A 19,230-nucleotide genomic window follows, 5' to 3' on the forward strand; every position below is an offset into this window, starting at 1 on the left:
GTCTATATCCTTCTCAAATGGGTCTAAAAAGAACTTAGAAAGGACTTCTCACACAAACTTGAGATGGATTTACGAATAGATGGTGACCCACTTGTCTTGTAGCCCACGTTGTCCCCATTAGTGTTCCTCTGTATGAAGCTGATGGACAAATTGTTTTGAGCCCCTGGGCTTCAAATGAGCCCATCAGTATCGCACGTGGCTCCCACATAGCCACTTTATTCATAGGTTCTTCCAATGGGCATTCACTTCTGTCATTCATAGCACTTAAATGTAATCAGTGTACCAGGGACCAGATCTCATTAGCATTGGAAGGCTTGATTAAAATCCATCCTTGTGGAGAATAATAGTGTTTACTTGGTTGGTAACGGTTCTTGTATGTAGGTCAGTCTGTGTCTAGCTGTTTTTATACAGTTTTGTCAAAGTGCTGTCTCACTGGAAAATGCTGCAGCAGGAGGAGTCCAGGACTGCAAGTGGGTCGCAGAGGGATTCTTTCAGCTCTCTTACTCCTCCTCTCCCCTCCTTGTCTGTCATCATACACACCCGAGTGCTTCTTTATGGTTTGGCCTTTAGTGAAATGGTCCATTGTGCATCAGTCTATGAGATCACAAGCCCCCTGTGCCCACCGGGAAATCTCCTGTCCACTCTGAAGCAACAGTACAGTGATCAGCAGCTTTTTAATTCAGTACAATAAATCTTTTAAAACCATCTTTGTGTTTAGATTTTGTTACTCGTGATGCTTTGGGGCCCACACAATTGGTCTGTTATGCCTGGCTGCAGTGGCCTTTATCTAAAACTGCACAAAAAGTGGCTCCAAATCCTCCCTCGAGGCTATTTTCCCCATGAAACCTCTATGTCCACAGGGGAAACACCATGCAAACCCCCTTTCCCTCCCAGAACCACTAATCACCTCTAAATCAGGCGCCTTCAGCGATTCCACACGACAATAACGGTGCCATTTTTAAACCCCGAGGCAGATCACCATACGGGAACAAGAGCAGGAGGTATCTGTAGCAAAATTGGAACACCATATGGTTCTCAAAGGGTTTTTTGATCATAGTGTTAACTTACATGAGCGCACACAAGCACAAACAGAGAAAGGGTGGGAAAACCAGGAGAGCGCTCAGGCAGGAGGGAAGCTCAGTGCTGTGGGCTTTACCTTCCAGTAAACCAGTGTAGCAGCCCCCCTCCCCACTGCCCCTAACTGTAATGCTAAACTACCTAACTCCCTCCCAGATTTAGCTCCATACCTAACACAACGAAATTAAAAAAGTGGTATGATAATTCTCATTTATTTGTCAGACAGAAAACTGTTCTAAACCGTACAAGGCATGTGACTTGAGCCGAGATGAAAAACTGTACAGTTTAAGCAAACGTGAGCTAATATGATGATGTGGTGTGACAGTTATAGCAAAGCTGTGGTGATGTTGGTCTCAATGTCTGCAAGTCAGCTTTCCAAGAAGCCAGTGAACATAAGAACATAGAGGAAAATGCAAAATTCTACAAATCATCTTTTAATAACACGTTTTACTGGGCTACAGCAAAAGTAATGTAACAAAAATATATCTTGTTATGCTGCATGAGTGAGCATAGGATATGTACTGAATTGCTCTTGTGCTTATGATATCGCAACAAATGACTCTGCCTCTCTGAGAAAGTCTGCGGTTTGGAAACAGCAAACGGGCTGGATCTGGAAGAGGAAAAAGGTCAGCGGTGGGCACATCAGTCATATCCAGACAATGGCAGCGCTGGAGAGCACTGGCTTTCGCTGAGAAAAACTAAGCCTCAAGGATCCCCTTTCAGCAGATGGGGCGTGTGTGAGGAGGGCAGAGGCAATTAGGCCAGCTTTAATCCTCCATCTGCTTTTTCTCCATCACCATCCCATTAGCCACAAGCAAGACTGTCCCCAAAACCTTAAAATCAGACGGGTACCTACTGCAGTAAGAAAAGCCCTGACAGAGCACAAAGAGACTAAATAAACTCTGTCAGCCATTTTTTTCCCTTTTAACTGCTCCCCCCCCACACACACACCTGCTTCCTTTCAGGTCCTCTCCCTTTATGCTTTCCTTGTATATTTCTACTGTTTCCCTTGCTTTCTAGTGGAGCGGAGCCATGGTCATCTTGTAGCTTATTCACACTTGTAAGCACATACTGCAGATGCTAAATTATGTAGGCACACTTCTAGTGTAAACACAGCGTCACAAGATCTCTAGCTTATTTCTCTAGTGGTCTTAATGTTGTTTACTTTAGTGATATCCACAGTAGGAAGATATAGACTTAAATGACTGAACCAGCTGTGATCTGCTGTCTCTTGGCTGACAGAGCTGAAACACACAGATGGGTTTAAGCAGAAAATGCAAGTCTATTCTGCAATGATGCTACAAAGCCCACAATATACCTGCTCTTCCTGCCGACAGTCCTAAGCTATCAGGGTGCAACAGATGAAGTGCTTGTCAGGTTGTCAAACAATGTTTACTTTGCCAGCTCCAATTGTGATGCTGCAAAACTGACAGGCATGTGTAAGGGAGAAAATGTGTAGGAGGTTTGGCCCTTACACTTTGGCTTGAGGTCATATGTTTTACATGTGCATACCACTCTAGTAAATTAGTGAAAAAGACATGGATTGGAGCATTTGTTCCTCTAAAACCTGTATATACCTTTTAGGATGGATATTGCCTTTCCTGATGTGCAAACTGCCAACATCATAGGCCAAGGATGTCGAACATAAGGTCCCCTATGTTTGACATCCCTGGCCTATGAAGAGTGAAGAGTTTGAAGTGAAATGAAGGGCTTCAAGTGATGTTTAATGAAGCTCTCCAAAGGAATACAGAACTGCAAAAAAGACAAAGAAGAGCATAAAGCTAAATAAAAAGACCAGCAGTGCAAGCTTCAAGAAAAGACCAAGAAATTCAGTGTAAGCTTCTGCACATCCATAAGAAAAACGAAGGGCTTCTAAGTGATATTTGTTTTCCTTAAATTTCTCGTTTGCTTATTTATCTTTGCACCCCCAACAAATTGCCTGCCATTACACTGCCTTTTTACAGCAACCTTACGTCAGTGAGCAACCCCAGCAGGCCCTCATATTGTGGGAAGAACTAGCGGCCCACCTGGGGAAAGATACTATACAGGAGGTTGATGCTGGGGACCGCCGAGCTGGGTTCTTCTGTCGCTATTTTTTGGTTCCCAAGCGGGACGGGGGGCTCCATCCGATTTTGGACCTCATGGGCCCCAGCTGTTGTCTTTGGCCCCTGAGATGCAAAATTTTAAAGGGTAAGGCAAGCCATCAATGAAGGGGATTAGTTTGCCACCATTGAAATGAAGGACACATACTTTCAGATCCCTATCTGGCAGCAGGACTGGTGGTTTCTGAGATTCGGGTTCGAGGGGAAGGTCTTCAAGTTTCGAGTCGTACCCTTTGGCATCTCTCTCGCTCCCCAGACCTTCACACGGTGCATGGACGCAGTCCTTGCTCCTGTGATGCTCCTGTGACCCTAAATGGCATGGTGGCAGCAACTGACCAGCAATCACCTTGGTCGCTCAGCTCTTAGCAAGGCCGACGCCGGTTTGAGCTCACGGTTCCTGAGGGTTACCCATCAACAAACAACTTGCAGGCCATCAGCGCCCTCCCTTTGGGCCACTGGAGGAGACAGATCAAAAATGTCTGTCCCTCAAAACTGCCTTCTTATTGGCTGTAACATCTGCGATACCAGTCGGTTGAGCTACAGTCTGCTCCCATTGAGGGCTTGGAGCGGGAGGTGGCTCAACATCCGGTGGCCTTGTGCGTTAGGCATACACGGCCAATCAGGAGAATAGAGGATAGCTTGTTGCCTTCCACCCTGGGATCCTGGAAAACCCCTGTCCAAGTCCCGGTTGTTCAGCTGGGCTGTAGAGACTTATGCATCTGCAGGGGTTCCTTTCTTCCCCTCCCAGAGTATCCTTTAACACTGGTATCTGTATCTTAGGTGATGGATGTGTGTAATTCTGCCACCCCATTTCTAAAAATACTTGTCACGATCTGAGGGGGCAGATTGTGTGGAGCAGAGGGTGAGTACCCAAATGCAGACAACACAGGCAATAAAATGAACTTAATGAAAGGCGAGCCGTTTATTCAGCCAGCGTTGTGCAAAATTAATATTTTTGCATAAAAAACAAACAGAACTAAAAAGAATGGATGTTCTATACTAAGTTGGCCTTGTCTTCTCTTCCTGGGTGATGCAATCGAGACCTTTGAACTTTAATCCAAGGAAACTATTGGAAAAGTATTATATTAGAATAAAAATAAGGACTTAGTGATAAAGAACATTATATAAGATGACGTTCATAATTGATAAGAAAACTCTTAGGCTCCTTGCCCTTTGCTTTGCTTAGCACTGCATCCTGCGTGGGCGTCTGTGGTCAAGGGCTTCTTCCAAAGTGAGGTACCGCAGGATCTTCTCACAGAGAAACTGGGCTCCACTGAGCTCTTCATCACTCTCCTTCTTCTGGGCCTTAGGCTTACACAGCCCCCTGAGATTCCTCAGTTTTTGACCGTTTCCACATTGCCAAGTTTAGACCCTTTTAAAAGTAAAATTGTCTTCGAATGTTATTGTTAATGTTGTTAAAAATACACAGAATTGTGTTCTAATAATGCAAGGTTGTTGCTGTGGCACAAAGGCATTAGTTATTTGTTCTCTAAATAGCATTAAAAATGTCAGCTAATGTAGGTTAGATTTTTAGATCTTATTCACTAATTTTAGCTTTCTAAGCTTTAAGTCTGCTTGTATATCACCAGCTGTCAGCCAAGGAGCTGATTTACTTTATTAGTTTTCCTATTCTGGTCGAACCGGGATTCAGTGTTCTGTTGCTGTGTGCACAGCACAGCTCCAGAGAGCTCCAGTGTGATTTTTGCTTTAAATTGCTTTAAGTAAAAAGGACTGCCTTTGTGCGGCTAAGAGACCGAAACAATGTTGTGCATGTTTCTCTGGGTATCTACTTTGCTGGATATATTTCTTTAACTTACTATAGAAAATTCTGGTCAACGTGACTGAGCCTTCCCCTCAGTGATAACTAAAGTGTCCATTATATTAAAATTTTAATATATTGTATTATATTGAAATTTGATTCACAAATATCAACATATCAACAATTTAAAAATGGTTTTATTTATATACATATACAATTTACTTTTTACTCATCATCCCAACTTTATTTGCAATTAGGATTATTTCCCATGAAGAGTAGAAGTGATGCACTGAAAATATTACCAAACATATCAACAGTATACTAATTCTAATCAGCCCCTGAGGCCATCATCCCGTGGTGTTATAAGATTAAAATTACTTGTAAATTCATGTGTTAGTGGCATTTTACTGTTGTAGTTCTGACTTGGCGTCATAATTATTTGTTCATTTATATAGAGCTGCAACTAATGGACTAATTTTCTAATTATTTTCTCAATTAACTGATAAATTGTTTAGTTTATAAAGAGAAATGTCCATCACAATTACCCAGAGCCCAAAGCGACACCTTCACACTGCTTGTTTCATAATTTACTGGGATACTAAGATACTGGGATTAATTAACATTTACAATTACAAGGAAGCAGCAAATCCTGAAATCTGGAGGGAAAAAACCTCCCATTGTCTATACATAGTTGACAGTCTAACAAAACATATTTTCACATATGTGAACTCAAAATGTAAATGGTAAATGGCCTGTATTTATATAGCGCTTTACTAGTCCCTAAGGACCCCAAAGCGCTTTACATATCCAGTCATTCACCCATTCACACACACATTCACACACTGGTGATGGCAAGCTACATTGTAGCCACAGCCACCCTGGGGCGCACAGACAGAGGCGAGGCTGCCAGACACTGGCGCCACCGGGCCCTCTGACCACCACCAGTAGGCAACGGGTGAAGTATCTTGCCCAAGTAATTATAGTATATGAAATAAAGTAACACAAACGTGAGTGCAGTGCAGTATGTGAGTAAATGTATGAAGTTACATTCATCCAGTGGCGTTTACACGTGGTTGTTGATTTATTTCAAGCGTAGCCCGACCTTTTCTTCCTGTCACATTTGGCCGCTTGATCACTTGTTTATATGTTTGAGGGTACGCTGATGTGTCGGTGTCAGTGTGTACTGGATGTTCAAGGAAAGTCACTAACTTGTAAGTAACAGGTTTGCAGTAATATGTGACGTGATCTTTCGCATCATTGCATTCGTTTGAGTGCCATTTGATCAATTATCACTAGATCTATCACACACACACCCGCCTTCTCACATCATCTATAATTGACTGAGACAGGACTCCCTTCCAGACACTCTAAACCCAGGCACAATGTACATTTCAAATTCCTTTCATTTTAAATATGTTTATATTGTCTATTCTGTAAAATAGTCAGATGTCTATTCTCATTAATGTACAGAATTCACCTGCTTGCTGCTACCACTGCACATTCACCCAATGTATATACTATATATATATATATAATGTTCTTCCTCTACAACCCCCCCCCATTTTTTGCACATGTCGAGGAGCGTGTCAGGTTACATTTCACTGTGTGTTATACTTGTATAACTATGCATGTGACGAATAAAGAACCTTGAACCTGATCTTCAAACTGGGCTTTTGCGAAGTGAATTTAAGCTGTAGCAAAAAAAAGACGAAAAAGAATAAGTTGTCTTTTTTTTATGGCAAAAAGCTTCCAGTTGGTGAACTGAAAAAGAAAATCAACTTCTTGACCGGAAAAAAATTGGCACCCAACTGACTTTGCCTCCAGACTTTTCTCGTCACTGATGAATGTGAATGAAGCACATTTACTTCCTGATGCTTGAATCAGGCTAACTTTGGTCTGGATGGATACCACTGAGCAGAAAAGAAGTCATGGAGAGCATGAACATAAAGAGACCATCTGCTGACATGTTCTGCCTGTCTGAAAAAGACATGGGATTTGCTGGATCATTTAGTCTGTCACTCATTTAAAAAATGTAACATGAAAATGTCTGTTAGTCGCTGTTATGAGCATGAATTTCATGGCTTATAATGTACTTCAGCAGTTAAAACTAAGGGTGTGAGTCCTCATATTATTTTGACTTAGGGGGCTTGACATTTTTGTTTGTATGTGGAACTTTCAAATCCCCACAGTATAGCTCACTATTATAAAAAACAATTACTACCTCACCCAAAGGATATAGATACATAATATACTGTATCATGGGAGAAATATACAAAGTTGTCAGCAGATCTAGGATAACCTATATATCATACAGCCTGCTTTCTTCATGTCTACCTACCCTAGGGAGGATGCAACAGCAACAACTCATAAGCTTTGCTGTTGGTAGCAGTGGTATTGACCTTCTGCAGTGCTAACAGGTCACAGGGAGTACAGCTCCTGCCTCAGGACTAATGCATCTGAGCAGAACAGCCTGAGATGAGGTGGAAAGAACACACCAAGCATTCATGTCAATCAAATGAACTGCCTACTCACATTTTTCTTTTATCAGATCGTTGCACCATGTGTTGTGTAATCTCACTTTCTAAGTTAAAGCTAATTTTATTTTTTTAAAACAGTGAAATTTAGGCTGCACGCTGACCAGGATGACCAACTCCCAGAGGAGAATTTAATAAATGATTCACTCAGCTAGAGAAAAGTAAGCCCTCTTATGTGTAGTCATGTCCCTCCACTGAATGAATAGGCTTCTTTTTTTTCTGGGCCGTGTGGAGGTTTGTTCTATCCGGGGGCATCAGACTTTCTCTCTCTCTCAATAGTCTGCAGGAACACAGGTTAAAGGGTCAGTGCATTAGCTGCTTTACTCTGAGCGTGAAACACAGAAGCAGCGTGAGGCTGAATGCAGAACTGGTCCTGTTAGAGGCACCTTTTGATTACAGTTTGTGTTACTGTAATTAATTTCAATACGCTTAACAATACACAGCACATAATTTTGACTGAATTGCTTAAGGAACATATCAGGAAATATCTAATGGTCAACAAATCTGAAAAGAATTTGAATTAAGCGCTATGTATTGGAATAGAAATCTTTAGGAAAAGGGTAGTTGCTGGGCAACACAATTAACTACTCGTTAGACTAATTTCAATTCAGTTTTAAAGAATTGTCACGGTCCTGCGTCGGTGACCCAGTGCTTTGTGTTTTGAATTATTATTGATCTTTGATTTTGTCATAATTTATTATTACTAGTCTCTTCTGTTTCTATACTTCTAGCTCCCTAAGTTCTTTGGTATCTCCTGATTTCTAGTCTTCAGGTTTTGTTAATGTGCCTCCCCTTTGTTGCGTGTTATGTCTACTCTGTCCCATGTGTCATGTCTCACTGTCAAGTCCGCATCTTTGCACATGTCTCTTGTGTTTCCTGTTTTACTTTGATAGTCCTTATCCTATGTCAGTGTATTCTACTTTGCTTCCTTTGTCTCGTTATGTCAGATTAGCCCCAGCTGTGCTTCCTTCCTGTTTTTGCGTTCCCTCGTTACTCCCTGGTGTATTTAAGCTAGAGATGGCACGATACCACTTTTTTATGTCCGATACCGATACCGATATCATAAATTTGGATATCTGCCGATACCGATATGAATCCGATATAGTGTGTTTTAATCAACAAAACTGTTTTTTAAATATCTTGCTGCATTTTGTATAAGTTCATACTCAAGTTTAAAACAACAACTACACTAAAGCTATTCTGTTATACCTGTATGCAAAAAAAAATATTTCATAGTTCAGCAATACTGATCAATCTAATAAACTTAAACCTACACCATCCTCCCTATTCTGGTATTTTAAAGAGTACTTAGCATAAATATTAAGCAGCCTAACTAATAGGGTTCCAACTCCCAGCAACAACAAAAATAAATAAATAAAAAATAGGGAACCACCCCTCACGCTCCACCTCATGATGCTTAATCGACGTAATCAACCTTAATTTGATGCAGTGTGAAAAAAATACACAGAAATCAATTATTTTTCAAGAAATATTAAATAGATTCAACATCTTTCTTCAACAAAATTGCAGACTGCACAGATGGTACCTTCCCAAAGGAAAAAGTACTATAGCTTACTAGGGTATATTAGACTTAACAGTTACTATATACAATAATGGACTTCTATACATTTTACATCAGATTAAAACTTTGGGTGTAAGATTCAGATAAATATTAAATAATTAAAAGCTCGACATTTTAAATGAGAATGGTAAATGGTAAATGGCCTGCATTTGTATAGCGCTTTTCTAGTCCATAGGACCCCAAAGCGCTTTACACTACATTCAGTCATCCACCCATTCACACACACATTCACACACTGGCGATAGCAAGCTACATTGTAGCCACAGCTGCCCTGGGGCGCACTGACAGAGGCGAGGCTGCCGGACACAGGCGCCACCGGGCCCTCTGACCACCACCAGTAGGCAAACACGGGGTTAGTATCTTGCCCAAGGATATTTAGCATGCAGCTAGGAGGCAGCCTGGGATCGAACCACCGACCTTCTGATTAGTGGCTGACCTGCTCTGCCACCTGAGCTACAGCCACCCAGAAAGAAAAGTATGTCTTTGTGCCCTCTTTTCCCTGTTAATGCCCTATCGGCCCCCCTGGCTAAACTTTGCTAGATCCGCCCCTGCACAGTTACCAGCCGTCAGCTACGTAGAAAAAGATCCTGGTGTAGAAAGTAATATTAAATAAATTCTAACAACAGCTGATCAAGCTTAAACGTGCTGCTGTTGTTCAGCCACTGGTTTCCTCTGTCTGGTGCAAAGTGGGCCAAAAGCAAACTAGAGACACGGACTCGCGACAGAAAAGCCGATCAGCTGATCATTAAGCAGTTTCATGATTGAAGTAGCAGCCGGAGAGCGAGAGGCAGTCGCTCGTTAAGCTTAACGCAGGAATGCTTTACAAACATTCAGAGATGGACTTACACACTTGCTTTACTTCTCTCGGGATAACTTTGTCGGAGATGAAATGCGGGGTTGCTAGCGAAGCTCCAAATGCTATCCAGACCACTGACAGGTCCCGCATGCCACAGCCGCTCTATCACGTGATGCATACTGCTCCGACGTGCTAACGTTCTGAGGTGAGTTACGGCGTGTTGCAAGTTTTGTGAGGTGCTTTCGTGATATTTAATGGATCGGATTACATTTTTTATTTTTCTCCGATATCCGATCCAGTAATTTAGGTCAGTATCGGACCGATACCGATACGTAATATCGGATCGGTCCATCTCTAATTTAAGCCCTGTGTTTCCCTGGACAAAACACAAACTGTGGGAGAGAAATGCTCAGTGCATCATGGGAAGTCTGCAGCATCCTGGCCTGAAAGTGTCTGAATTTTGCAGCAGCTTGTCTTTGGTCATTCAAGTTGAAAATCCACTGTCCACTGGTGTGATGTCTCACAGTGCAATCTAGGTCAGCCACAACAGCATATTTCAAACGTTGTTTTCCTGACCACTTAAAGTACATTCATAAGTAAAACTTTCTGTGTTCTGGAACACAGGATGTTGTTTTTAGTTTTAAAAACATCACTGTTTAATACACCTCTTAAATGTGGAGCTTAATTTGAGTCTGTCCAGAAACAGAACCCTGTGCATCCCTTTTTGGCATACAAAGAAAATCATAATGTAATAAATATCATGTTTACAGATACCTGGATTGATTACTGGCGGAGCCATTTGGCCTCCAGATAAGAAAAAAATCCATTTGGCATGCACTAGCAGGCTGACCAATAAACATACCCATGGCCCCACTTGATGAAATTCACTGCGAAAAGGCCACCTCTTCACATTTGTAAAAGTCACCTTCCATTATCTTCCAACTGTGGCAGTTGGGTGTTCTTGGACCTCTGTAATATTATCTTTTACAAGTGTGACAGGACCAGCATGACATTTGTAAACTGTCACTTGTTTCCTTTTCCCTCAAATCAGCGTCTTTATGGCCAATCAGATAATGTTTCTCCTGATGGCTGGGGTGGCAGCCAGCGAGACTCACCGTACGACGCCTTCCAGAGCTGTGCTCATCTTTCTGGCTAAATGCCACAGTGTCATCACTCTGGTATTTCAGAGAACAGGTGCTCCACTTCATGTTAGCCATGCTGCTCTGTCAATGTGACTGAATAAAATACACTGGAGTTATAGTTACGGGGTGGTGTGACCAGGTTGCATTTCTGATAAACTGTGCGCGTGAAATATAATGTTACTTGACAGGGAGGAGAGAAATATGTGAACTGGAACTGAGAAAAACAAGTAGCACCCTGCTGAGAAGATTTTGGTGTCGGTGTTAAGCTTCTTCAGCTTTTTTCGGCTGCTCCCTTTAGGGGTCACCACTGCATAATAATAATCTGCCTCCAAATCACCCTATCCCCAGTGTCGTCTTTTGCCACACCAGCCCTCTGCATGTCTTTCTTCACTACCAGCATTAATCTTCCGTGTAGTCATCCTCTTTTTCATCCATCCTCCACATCCTTTGTCTAATATATCCACTCGCCCTACTCTGCACATGTCCAAACCATTACAGCCTTTCCTCTCCACAGTGCCCGACCTCAGCTGTCCCTCTGATACACACATTTATAATCCCGTCCCTTATAATCACTCCCAGAAAACTCTTAGCATCTTTAGCTTAGCCTCCTATCTTTTTGTGAGGGCCCGTCTCCAATCCATACATCATAGCTGGTTCACCACCATATTGTAATCCTTGCTGCTATCCGTCTGTCATTCTGACATTTGTCTTCACCCATCTTCACCATGCCAGCACTGTCCATTGTCCACTCCTCTCTAGGCTCTCTTCTACCCACCCCCTACTCTCACTACAGATCCAAGGGTCATCGGCAGCCATGTGACATAAACATCAATCAGCAACATTAAAATCTGTCCAAAACTGCTCTTACTGCTTAGGGTGTAGACATGGGACCTCAGGCGGTGTCCTCTGATATCCGAGACAATTATAATAGTTTATTTGAGTCCTGGCGGTTGAAAAGCGGGGATGTTGGATTGGATCTAGTGAGTTTTGGATGTTGAGTCATTGCCTTGGGTTCTTTTTTGCACTTCTCAAGATATTTGTGAGCACTTTTTGGGGTGTAGTCAGGTGCATTTTCATGATGTGTGAGTTTGTGAATGACTCAAGAATGAGGCAACATATGATTTTAAAATTCATCCCATGGGTGCAGCTGCTAAAAAGTTTAAAATCTGATGATCTTGACATAAAGTCAGAGGTTAAGTTCTGAAAATCACCTAGGATTTTCACATTTATAATAGATGCATTTCCTGTACTAGTAGGCTGAGGGGTCGGACTGGGAGCCACCAGAGAGATTTATCAATCAAAACAACTGGGATATTGCTTTAAATGGCAGAGTATTAATTCACTTGATTTCTTTTCCAGCATTCAGTATACTGTGTATGGTATTGTATCAGATCACCTTACAGCCCCACATTTCAACAATAAAATCCCATGAAATAAGAAAGAACAAAGAAAGAAAGAAAAGCATTGTTTGAACCACAGCTGGCAGACAGTTTGGACCCCAGCTGGCAGATTCGTGGCAACAACCCCCACAAAGTGCTTACACTAAAATACGAGTGCCAGTGTCGCTTGTATTTTAGTGGTCATGTCAAGTGTGGTCATGTTAAAGGTAGTGGAGCTGCCAAACTGTATCCAATGGGACATGTACATGGAAAGAAAGCAGAGTTTTGCTTCTGGCAAAAACTCTGCCGGTCGTACTTAATGTAGCATGGAGAGAGTCTGCGAGACGCTCTGCACCTTGCCGTCATTCATTTTCATTATCCCTGAGTGGGAGTGCCAATGGAGATATCAATCAGTGTGTGGATAGTCATGCTGAAGCTGTCATGTGCAGCCATGCTGGACAAAGATGGATGGCACCAACACTGAGCATATCCTTAACAGGAGAATAATTAGCCGACTGCAGCTAAACTCAAAGGCGGTGAATTTAGAGTATGGCTTACAATGAGCCGTGGGTAAACCGCTCTCTCACCTTCCCGAGCTGTTTGGGTCAGAATGATGCTGCAGATAAAAACGATGACAGTGTTTTCATGCTTCTTTGTTTTTTTAATGTCCAGGCTACACCAGCTACAGAAATAGGTCACGGTGTGGTAGAGAAACAGTGGAGCAAATCACTGACTCCCAAAACAGGCTTATGGTACTCAATCTGGAGCTCTACAGCTCTGATTGAGCAGCTTCAGGTGCCTGTTCAAAAGATTTATAAATAGCACATAGCTGCTCCCCAAGCTGCAGATCCGCCTCCCTCTCAGTGTCATTAAGTCCAATTGGAGCGGTAATTGCTTATAGCGAGGCAGTCAACCACAGCACTGATGGATGGAAGGAGACGTAAGACTATTTTTGGCAGATGCGGTGGCAGTAACGGGACACCTTTCAGAAGCAAGCCATTTTCTCATCAGAAACGTGCCTTACAGGTGCTGCCAAAATCCTAAATGTAATGATCTCTTTTCAGTCTTTTTTATGCATTTATGTATCAACAGAGACAGAGAAAAATCAAGCCCTGAAAGACGTATTGTCAGTATTATTTCCTCACTAAGCACAACATCCATATCAGACATCAAATAGTCTTATTGTTGACCTAACCATGGAGCCTGCACACAATGGGTTATTATAGTTCCCCTGATTGTTTTGTCACAAACACTACACCCAGACAGCCGCTGAAATGAGAGCACCCATCAAAAAGAAGAAGAATGATGCGCCTCTCTTTTCCAATTCATTTTCTTTGCTCGTGGGGGGTGGGGTGGTCTCTTCCTGGCTCTGCAGTGCAACTGGGCAGAAGGTTATTTTTCACCTCACCTGTCCTGCAGCGCGCGCCGTGACAGATAAACCCAGAGGGTTTGCTCTGAGGCTTAAACCTGCAGATGGCACGGTGGTGCTGATGGGGCATTTTGGTGAGTTGGAAGCAGCACGGGGACGTACAGAGGGGGGCTCTTACAGAGTAATAGTAGCAGTATCCAGACTGTGAAATGCCAGGGAGAAATGAGGGGAATGGATGAACCAGTGCCATGGCAACAAAAACAAAGAGGAAGCAGTATGGCTAAGACTCCCAGGGCGACTGTTCCTGCTCTTTTCCTGGATTTCCCTTATCACCAATAGCAAGATGTTCAACAGAGCTGACAGCTTGTTAATGCTGATGGGTTCGCATGATTTCTATGCAATATTTGCACATTTGCCACGAAAACAAATGGGAAAAACAAAGCAGAAGTTGCAGTTTGACCATGTTTCTCATTCCAGATAATTCCTGAATCAGATACAACCTCTATTGGAAGCAAAATTAATTAGATACTGCTGGAATAATGACAGTGCTCCCTTGAAATAGTTTTTTTTAAATACTTTTTCTATTAATAAGCTTTTCCTTCTCTCACTTTGTAATAAATGGAGCCCAGTGGAAGACAGACAAACAGAAGATTTTCTGAAAAATTAACTGCGAGATTAGAAATGAGGAATAAATGAGATGCCTATGTTGCAGACAGAGTTGAAGCCGCCTCCACCATAACCGTGACCTCAGGGTTAGACGGAGACAGAGGCCCCAGGGTGCTTCCAAAGGGCTCCTCAAGTTCATTTTCTACACTGCGGGAGGAATGCCTGCCTTTGGAAAACTCCCGGGAGGGGGGCACAAAGTGACCTCGTGGCTCTGCAATAGAGCTGCTGCAGAACGGAACAAGGCCACTCCCTCCACCATCTCTCTGCTAGCTGAATGTTATTAATCTGACATATAGCTGTATATTAATAAACCTCAGAGGCTCCAAGTGCTCCTACGTGTTTGCACGTTTTCTCCTTTTGCACTTGAAACTGCTGAGGCCTTAATTCCTAATATTATATAATATGTTTCAGACAAGGACAAGGTCAGCTAAAATATGAGGACAAAATGCAGGTTTTTGTTTTTTATGCTGCTGCAAATATTCGGTCAAACTGAGGCCACTACATTAGTTTTCCACCACAGTGAGTTGCTTAAATCCTTATTTTGTACAATCGGTGAACTACTGCTAAAATGAGAAATGGTTTTTCTATTGTGGGGTTTTAAAAGGACAAAGAAAAATGAATTACCTCCATCCAACCTTTCGGTATCTAGCTGCTACTGTTTATTAAGTCCAGGTACAAATACAGAGAAGTAAAAAAATACTATCTTGCTTACTCATGTTGTGTTGTTTTTTTTAAAATAGTTCACTTACAGATGGTCACCCAACCTTGAACACTGCTGAAAGACAGATTAAATAAAGTATATTGTTAGTATCATAAAGCAACATAATTTGATTCTATATATAAAAAAAAGACTATGTTTTTATGAACACTAAAACCTGAATTAGCAAGAGACAGATGGGTTGGAAAGGCAGATACAGCAAGCACATATGGGTTCATATAAAGGCAAGATATGCAACCAGCTTATGATATAGCCTGCTTTATGGCAGGTTAAATTGGGGTTAGTTCAGATTAAGATGATTTAGGATATGCATTATGGTATTTGACATAGCTTTTCATGTTGGTGCTAATCTACATTGTTGAGGTCCATTTTAATCTGATATCTCTGCTTTCTCTGTTGACTGAAAAGGCAGCACCTGTCATAAATTCAATAGATGATGTTTGCAGGCAGTGTTTTTGTATTTGGGTACCCTGCAGGTATTATCCTGTGAAAGTCATATGAAAATCTGTAAAAGGACCACTGTAAGACAAAAGAAAAATCAAATTAAACTCAGTTGGGTTGCAAGTATCATTTAAGATGTATTTTTCAGGCTTGTAGCCATTTTTTTAATGTTAGGACTGTAGAGAGAAGACAGGAAAGCTGGACAGAGACAATACGTACAGTAAACAGCCTCAGGGTGGAATTGAACCCAGGCTGCTGCAAAAGCCTCACTCCATATGACCACCTGTTAAACAGGTACCTGTTTCCATTGCATTGAACTGCATGAAGCCTTTTATTTATTACGTGATGCATATAAATTCTAATTCAAGGTTGTTTTTGCAAAAAAAAGAACGCTGCTCTGGAAGATCACAACAATCCTTGAGTATTCACGTTTATTTGCACGTGCTTTTCTCGCTGTTGTGCCACAATACGCCGGCTTAACGCACTCCCGAGCTCTCTGATAAATAATGATTTTTCTATTTAAGTTTATCTTTTCTCCTGTAGCTGTGAGGCTGCTTATCTGCCACTTCCATTTCGTTTAGATAATTCACGGCCGGCTGATCGTCATGCAGATGCAGGTAGCTGTAATTCCAAACATTTAATGGAACAATGTGATTAACAGCAAATCAAAGTGCAGGAGTTTCTGTGAAACAGAAAAACATTTTGGAAATGCTTTGAGGTGCTGGTGAAGAAAGCTGCTGCATATTCTAGCAGACATCTATTCCCAGATGGGTGTTACAGCAAGCATCCTTTATAGATATACATCCTTTACCCTACAGGAACACTCACAGTCAGCGCTATCTGCTTTTTTTTCCTCTGTCATTTTCTATTTCTTCTTCTCTTTTTCATCCTGCTTCCATTTTCAATTCCAAATGGCACTAATGTCCTTGGGCTGCTCTTCATCGGCTGTTTGTTGTGTTAGCGTGGTAGCACTGTAAAGGATGAGGAAATTTAAGGGGACCTATATAGCGCTTGACACATTTACTAAAACGTTTCACATCTTAAGGCAAAATTGCTATAAATAGTGTGTTAGGCGCTTGTCAAATACATTGCACTCGCGCGCGTGCGCGTGTGTATGCGTGCGTCTGCACATGCGTGCGTCTGCACATGCGTGGCGTGAATGGGGGCACAGAGTGGCCGTATTGTAATGGATATCCACGATCCTGTGTGATGTGTTTATCAGGCAAACTGGAAACACAAATGCGGTACTAACAGATTTATAACATACATTTATCCAGCTTATTTATTCTGTCTGTAGTGTTTATATCAAGACATTTAATACTACAGCGTCAGATCAGTGACACAGTGACCTCTTTCATGTGGAATCCAAACGCTGGAAAAATAAACCGAGTTAGAAGTCAAACCAGTGCCAGTGTGGTAATCTGTTTATGTAGAAACATAATTCCCCAGTTGTGATGTATGGTCCAGCGTTGGTCTTTAAAATATCGGTCCAACTGTCACGGCCCCAAGATTTGTTACTAAGGTTTGATGTTATTCAGTTTGGGGTCTTAGTGAATACACTTGAGTCCTGGTTCATCTTTGATGCTTATATTTGTTCCAGAAGTGGTGATTTCTTTGTGTTTGATCTTTAGATTTCTTTATTCCGGGATAATACGAGTCTTTGTTCTGGTTTTATTGATTCTTTGGTGTCTGTGTTTACTTTGTTCATTCGAGTGATGGGTTTTAGTTTTGTTATCTTGTGTTCTGGCTCAGCTCTGTTATCAGTAGTTTTAGCAGTAGTCTCCTTGTGCCTTCTTTTCTCTTGTTTCCATGTTCGTACCTTATCTGAGCACCTTGGTCCCTCTGTGTTCCCTTGTTTAATGTCAGTTTTGTGTGTGTTAGTCTCTATTGGTTTCTTTTTGTTTTACGTTGAATGTTAGAGGAGGTTCCACCTGTTGTTAATGACTTTAAACATTCCTGTGTCATTTTCCCTTCATGTTCTGCTATCCTGTTTGTGGTCCTGTGGTCCTCCCTGTGGATCTTTATGCTTTATGGATAGCCTTTTTGAGCTTTGCTTTTCTGTTCATGTACAGTTTTTGTTATTCCTGTCTGCCTGTGTCCACTCTATGCCATACATAACGATGGAGTTAAATGTTTGATTACAAAGTGAAAAATGGCACTTTATTTTCTAAAATAAGCAAAAATTTTATTTTTACAGTTAGAGTGCATAATATTTTCCACGGATCTCCACAGAGCAGTGAGTGCCCAATACCGAAGAAGCAAATTATACTGCAGAGTGAGAAATTGTCCACCCTGAAAATGTGTCCCTACCAGAGTCTGCAACCTGGGTCACTTAATTATTATAGGCATACAGATGCTTAATATCAGGGTTATTTATACATAAAGAGCAATAGCATTCATTTTGAATCCTCTTTGTATCCATCAGACTAATGTAAATCCAATGTTTGCTCAGATTCCAGCTCTGCTTGGGCATCTACTAGCTTCTGCAAAATATCTTTGCTATTTAGCTGCTAAATATTAAACCACTCTATTTTGAGTTTAAGGCAAGGGAGCTTTTTGTCAGTGAAATTGAAAATAGTTGGCAGCAGTGCTGATTAGAGATCTGAGAGTGAATGAAAACCAGCCAAAGCAAATTTAATTGAAGTTCAGAAAAAAAATGTGCAAAATTTTTCAGAATCATTCAAACATAAAAAATGCACCTAACCTGAAGAATGAATTACATTTATGTCTGCACATAAGAAACAACTCAGCAGAGAATCAATTTTAAATTGTACCTTTGCTACCAGCCTGTCATACAACCCATAATCTATTCAGATTTATTTAGTTGAATCTACAGAAACTATCACAAATAACAGTTTGGCAGGCTTAAAATAGAATTTTTGCAACGCCAAGTTGATTCCTAAAGAGCTATTTGCCAAAAACCAGGCATGTCTCAGCATGGTGTGCAGTGTTTCCTTAAACAAGTGAGGAAACTGGGCAGGCAGGTGGAGAACAAAAGAAGAAATCTAAGGCCTAAAATGCTATTTACAGCAGATGAACATTCTCTGAAAGTCGTGTCCTTAAGAAACAGGGAAAATAATCCAGCAGTGACACAAAAGATGCATTTTGCCCTTTGCCCTACTGCTCCCTGAAGCCTCGTTTTTCAGCATGAAAATGATCTCAAACACACTACTAATGCAGTAAGAGCATACCTGGATTGAAAAACACACAGTGGAACACTATCAGTCATGGAACGGCCTCCCCAGAGTCCAGACCTCAACATTATTGAAGCACTGTGGGATCATCCTGACACAGAACAGAACAAAAGGCAGCCAACATCCAAAGAAGAGCTTTTAATATCCTTCAACAAGCCTGGAGAAGTATTCCTATATATTAATTAAAGAAATTACATTAAAGAGAGTTCAGGCTATGTTAAAGAATAAAGCTGGTCATACCAAACATTGGCTTTCAAGTTCATTAGAATTGCAATAACTCAGTTTGTTTGCAGATGTTTCAATACCTATTTCCAAAATACCAGCATAATACAAAAATGAGGAGTGGCTGGAGACCTTTGCACAGTTTTGTGAGCCTGGGATTCAGAACAATACTAAAGTAGTAAACTTCAAACACTAAACTATATCGTATGCTCATCGTTCTCTGTGGGTTTGTCTAGACAGACAGACAGG

The sequence above is a fragment of the Rhamphochromis sp. 'chilingali' genome (assembly GCF_963969265.1).
Source record: "Rhamphochromis sp. 'chilingali' genome assembly, chromosome: 20".
In the NCBI taxonomy this organism is placed as follows: domain Eukaryota; kingdom Metazoa; phylum Chordata; class Actinopteri; order Cichliformes; family Cichlidae; genus Rhamphochromis; species Rhamphochromis sp. 'chilingali'.